This window comes from Castanea sativa, chromosome 3, assembly GCF_040712315.1.
Source record: "Castanea sativa cultivar Marrone di Chiusa Pesio chromosome 3, ASM4071231v1".
Lineage (NCBI taxonomy): Eukaryota > Viridiplantae > Streptophyta > Magnoliopsida > Fagales > Fagaceae > Castanea > Castanea sativa.
Window position 1 is genome coordinate 29,920,179 of NC_134015.1, and position 6,398 is coordinate 29,926,576.

Sequence of the window (6,398 nt, forward strand, 5' to 3'; positions counted from 1 at the left end):
TTAGAGTTTAGAAGACTAGACTCTGTCTAGGCGGAATGGGTGCCTAACACCTTCCCATTCCGTAACATAGCCCTCGAACTTAGGTTTTTGGTTAGTAAATTAGTGTTTTGTCTTTAATTTTGATAGATTGTAACTAGGATCAAAGCTTCGTATTTTTTTTTTTTTTTGCATAGATTATATTTAGGACTAAAGCCTTGTAAGGTTATTCAACCAAATTGTACTTTTTTCTTTAATCCATTAATGACATTTGATGCATTTTGAACATGCAATTGTGTTTTTTTTTCCTTATTTTTTTGTATAAAAAATAAGTGGCGACTCCACACAACTAACCAAAACAAAGATGCCCTAGGTTCCCTAATCTTTTTTTGAGAGCACCCCACAAAGAAGCGCAGTCTCTCACAGTTGCATTTCGCCTTAGGTGCATCATAGCACACAAAACACTATTCTCACCCAGTTTTCGCAGTGAGAATATAGCAAAATGATGTCCCATTTTCATGGCGAAAATCTGGCAAAGTTTCACATTTAGGGTTTTGTGCCTGTGGATATGGCATGTGTTAGCATGTTCATGCAAAGGCAAGACGAAGCTCACTAAAGCATCAAACACGTTGATGTGTGTAGCATACACGGGAAAACCAATGTCTCTAACTGACATGGATCGAGACAAACACGCCATGATGCCCATGCACACAATGTAGCATGAATATGCACCTACAACAGTCGCCTTGAGTGCATACGCACACTCCAAGGTTAAGAGCACCTATGATCACGAGAGAGTTGCTCTCCTAACCATGTAAGTCCTGAAAGCTCGAATTTGTGTTAAAAACACAAGAGTTGTTTAGACCCCAAATTAACAAATGACTGCTTGGTTAATTTTACTCTAACTTAAACTAAGTGCAGAATAGAGTAAATGCAAGCAAACAAGCAAAACAACTACTCTAAGCCATATTCATCACAACATAGCAGTAAAATGAAAGCTAAAAGAGTAGGGAAGAGAAATGTAAAAACAAGATAACATGTCAATGTGTTATCGAAGAGGAAATCGAAGAACTCAGTGAAAAACCTCTCTACCGCCCTCCAAGCGGTAAATCGATCTACTAGACAATAAGTTGGGATACACGAATAGCAAGAGACCCTCCAAGCCTAATCTACACAATGCACCTAAGCCCTTCAAGCTCCAACTCCAATAAGGCTTTTCGGAACCGTGTCTTGTCTAACTTTTCAGCAGCACCAAAACCTCACTAGAGACTCAATATGGGTGTGGTAAGTATTTGGGCTATCAACCTCTCAAGGATTTGGATATGGAGAGATAGAAGTTGAGGAAAACCACAATGGATGGTGTAAAGGATTGTGGGTATGACAATCTCTAACTTTCAAGGGTTTGTGGCTAGGGTTTTCTCTTTGAAAAACACTCCTATCAATATGTGGGTAATGATGATATATATAGTGTGTATGAGGATGTAGTGGAGTAGATATGACAAAATAGTAAAACAGACTATTTCGCGAGTATCTCGCAGGAAGGCCTTACCCGCGAGACACTTGCAAAAATCAGCTGTCAATATTTGTCATGACTCTTCGCATTCCAATTATGTGCTGAGCACATGCTTCACTTTGTGGGAAGGCTACTCACGAAAACTTCTTTGGTTTTCAATGTCGCCTTGAATCTTCACACTCACTCTCTCACACACAACCTTTACAAATAAATCTCACATAAAATATAGCGTACAAAAGATTGAACAAAATTATAATCAAATTTGGCACGGAATTAAAGCCAACACAAAATAGTTGTAAATTACAACTTTACAAGTCCATTATACAAAGTGCATAACCATCTTTAAACAAGCAGATATATATATATATATATATATATATATATATATATATATATATATCTCATGCGCAATGCAAGCACACAAAGTAGGAAATTAAACTAGACATTGCTAACGTTCTAGGGATATGGCCCAGCAAGGTACAAGAAAAGTAAATCAGACATTGTCATACCCAAAGAACGTGGCCCAAGCAAGGTACAAGAAAGATAAAATAGATATTGCCTATGTCCAAAGGGTATGGCCAAACAAGGTACAGGAAATGTAAATCAAACATTGCCATACCCTAAGAATACGGCCTAAGCAAGATACAAGGAAAGAAAACCTTAATCTAAATACATGGTTCTAAAGAAAAGGCTAAGAGAGAGAAAGAGATAACCACATGGAAAGGCTAAGCCTCCTAATCTACTAAACATTGCCCTTTTTGGGCTTTACGTCTTCTTGCTTGCATTTTTGCCCTTTTGAGCTCTTGTTTCGAAGTTGCACCCTTACTCCAAGCATGTACATGCAACAACAAAAGAAAACACAAAGGCAACAAACAAGTAAATGAGATAACAAAGAAATAAAGGAAGCACACAAAAGGGAAAAAAAAAAAAAAGGAAAAGAAAGTGCACAAAGGGGCTAACTAGCATAGAAAGCACACAAAGGGGCAAGATAAGCATATTATCAAACAAACAAGCAAGAAATGGTTTCCTAAAAGGGTGAATGTAGGTTTGGATTTGGTGCCCATAGTTCCATTATATTGGAGAATGGACGACACATGTGCCATCAAGCAAAGTTCCTAAAAGGGACTTGGGATCTTGTGTACAAAAGACGGGTGCAAACCTGCGTGAGATTTGTTAGGATTAGTGCCCTTAAATCCTATTGTATAATGCTATGTATGATATTATGTATGACATTATGTATGACATGATGTATGGCTTTATATTGTGATTGATAAAGTTATTTTATTATTATCTAAAATAATGGTAACATGAATATGGGACATTATCATATAGTCCATGAGATGCATTGTATGTGATTTATGTGAAAAGTCACAGAAGATGTAAATCACAAGTTCTTTGTAAACTCAGAATTTATAGTTCGTAGTCGGTGATGAAATTGGGCATTTCATCTGCGAAGACTATAACGTGTCAACTAAGATGATTTGTCTTGATCATGGAAGTGGAAGCTTCTAGTTGATATGTTGATATGTTTTAAGAGTTAAAACATATTGAACAGGACCGCTGTGAGATTTATTATTCTCTTAACGACTGTCAAATGAGTAATAAATCTCACGACTTCTATTTGCATGAACTCTTAATCCTGAGAGAATAATAGACTTGATCATGAAGTGTAGGTTGCTTTGATGTATCAGGAGTGAGATCTAAAGTTACGGTCAAAACCTCAGTATGTTGGGTAGCCACATTTAGTGTTGATAGAACATATATTCTCAAGATGGAATTCATAGTCTCTTGATGGAGATATAAAATATTCCCTTGAGATAAGTTTAATGAGTTCAGTTATTCAGAGAGTTAGGCCTAACCACTTTAGTAAGAAATTACTAAAGTATATATTTATGAAATTGGATTTCATAAATATATAATGAATAACTTTAAAAAATTAAACCGGGTACTCAAGGATAAGATGTAGTAATTTACAAAGTGGCAGTCTACATTTATGACTTTGTGTTACTACGAATATTTTATGAAGGGGTTACGTGTATAATAAAGTCTTGGGATATAATTTATTAATAAGGCCTAGAGTGCAATTATATTTATATAGTGGTATTAAATATAATTAATGGTAACTTTGGACTTGTCAAGAGTTGACGGAAAAGCCCAAGGCCCATTGGAGCTAGTGTCTTATTGGTCCATTTTGGTCCCACTCCAAGCCACACACTAAAGCCCAATTGGAAAGGCCCAATAGGCCAGCCCAATTAGATAATCAGTTGGTTATAAAAGGAGAAACATACAGAATTTTTAAGAAAAAGAGATTAGAAAAGAAAAAGAAACGGTGTGTGAGAGAGTTTGAGACACACTTTCTTTTTCCCTTTGAAAAACTGATTGAAAGACCACACATCTTGGGCGTAAAGTGGAATTGGAGTGAAGATTAAAAGTGTTCCCAAGTGCTTCTAATCTTTGTTTTGAATTTCTCCACACCAAGGTACGCTATCTTGTTCTTAAATTCTGAAATTTACATTGTGCACGTTATCAATCATGAATGAAATAGATCCTAGTTCGTTGCTTCCGCTGTGGGTTTTGTATGAGATACAAAACCAGAATTTTTCCTTCAAGATTATAGGTAGGAACTAAGCTTGATGACACAAACAAGCACACAAAGACATGTGCATGAACAATAAACAAGGCTTCAAAGATGCAAACAAACAAAGGGAGCAAAACAAGATGGCAAAAGCAAAGCACGATATCACACAAAGAGGAGGATAAACATGTTATAAGGCACCTACAAAGGCTAACATGAGAAATCCTAACATACAAAAATAAGCAAAGGAGAGAAAGGCAAGCGGTAAGCAAGCCAAACATCACGAAGATGTACTCCGAAATATGGTTGCATCCAAACAAGCCACCAAAGGGGAGGGATACAACCAAACAAACAAAGTGGCCCCAGAGACCAACAAGCACAAACCCATAAAGGGAAAACAAACAAGAACATGGCAAAGGCCTAGATCTAAGCAAACAAGCATAGATCCAAACATAAACACATAAAAAAGAGCAAACAAAGCGTAAACATACATAAAGGAACTAATCCAAACCCACAATTGAAACTTGGGCGTATGGATGTAGGCCTAAACCACTAGATCTAGATCTACACCCTATCCAAAAGCCAAAGCACAAGAAAGAGGCAAAAGCAAGAAATATAAAGTTATAAAAAGCACTAGGCATAGCATCCAAACAAAGCTTTAAGCACATAAACATGGCAAGAAGCACAAACAAGAAATTTAGACATATCCTAACCGAAGAAGGCAAGGCCGACAACATCAAAGTAATAAAACATGTTAAGAATGCAAGTAGACGTGCTAGGAAAGCAATAAAACATGTTAGAAAGTAAGATAAACAAGAGACATGCTATAAAAAGGAAAAAGAAAGAAATAAACAACTAAAAAAAAGGCTATGGATAGTAACTAAAAAGCTACATCTACACCCTTAAACCTCAAATCTATGGTAGCAAGATCAAGGAGAGGAAGATGAGAGCAATAACGCTACCTCTTGATTGATGGGAAAGGTGAGAAATCAAATATTTTTTGTGTGTGTGTTAAAATAGGATTTAGAGACAAAGAGAAAGAGAGAATCTACCAGAATATGCTCCAAAATGCCCAGAAATGTTCTTTTTTTGAATTCTGGGAGGTTTGGAGGTATTCATGCTAAAAAAAATAACCCTTCAACTTCTAGTGGTCCTTGAAGGTGCACCGGGTAGTTTTGCTGATATTAGCAATTTTGTCTTTTTTTAGTATTGACTTCAATCGCGCATTTGAAGGCCTTACTGGACTCCGATTGTGTTGATCTTGATGTCCATAGAAAGGTATGGATGTCTAGGTTCTTGAACACTTGAAAAAAAAAATCCAATGGTCGGATCAAAATTTATGGCCTCGGGAAGCAAGCTAACGTGCCCATCATGATTTTCAAGATATCTCAACCATTTTAACTCTGATTTTGATCCATGAATAGTTGTTGGAAAGAGAATTCATTCATCTTCACATGGCGTTTTTTTTTTATAAGCCAATGGTGTTGTTTTTAACCCATTTTGATGGTCGGATCAAAATTAGGTTTTTTGGTGCTCTCGAGAGTCAACCTTGGGTCAAAGTTGACAAAAATCTTCAAATAGCTCGGGTTTAATGTTAGAATATGAAAATTGTGGTTTTGGGGTGATTTCAACAAACTTTTAATTTTAGTCAACCCAGGGTTGATTAGAGGCATTTTCGTTAATATTACCTAAAAATGCACTTTGGGTGCTCGATGCACGAATGGGTTGTGCCACATCAATCTAGATGTTCTCGTAGCCCCTGGTGAAAAGTTAATATTTTTTAAATTTTAGGGGGTTTGGCACGTAAATCAAGGGCAGACAAAATACAAAATCTACACTTAGTCTAGAAAACCAGAATTTTCTAGGCAAAGTGGGTACTTAACACCTTCACTTTCTATAACCTAGTCCTTGAATCTAGATTTTGGTTAGAAGGTTATTGCTTTATCACTTTTTATTTTTGGTATAATGTATTTAGGACCAAAACTTTGTATTTTCCTCATAATGCAATTAAGACCAAAGTGAGTAGCTCTTCTATCAATTGTAATATTTTTTTATGCAATGTAAAATATTCAATGAAATTTTGCTTTTATTTATTTATTCTTATTTTTTATACATTAAAAAATAAGTGACGACTCCACAAAATAACCCAACCTAAAGAGATTTCATGAATCCTCCCTTGAGAGTAAATTTAATTTTGATCTCTCACAAGGTTGGCATCATCAGTTAGGTTGGCTTCACTAGCTAAGTCACCCCCAGAAGTTAGGTCACTGGTCACCTTCATCGACAAGATTAACCTTATTAGTTATGTCAGCCTTGCTTGCTAGATCACTTTCA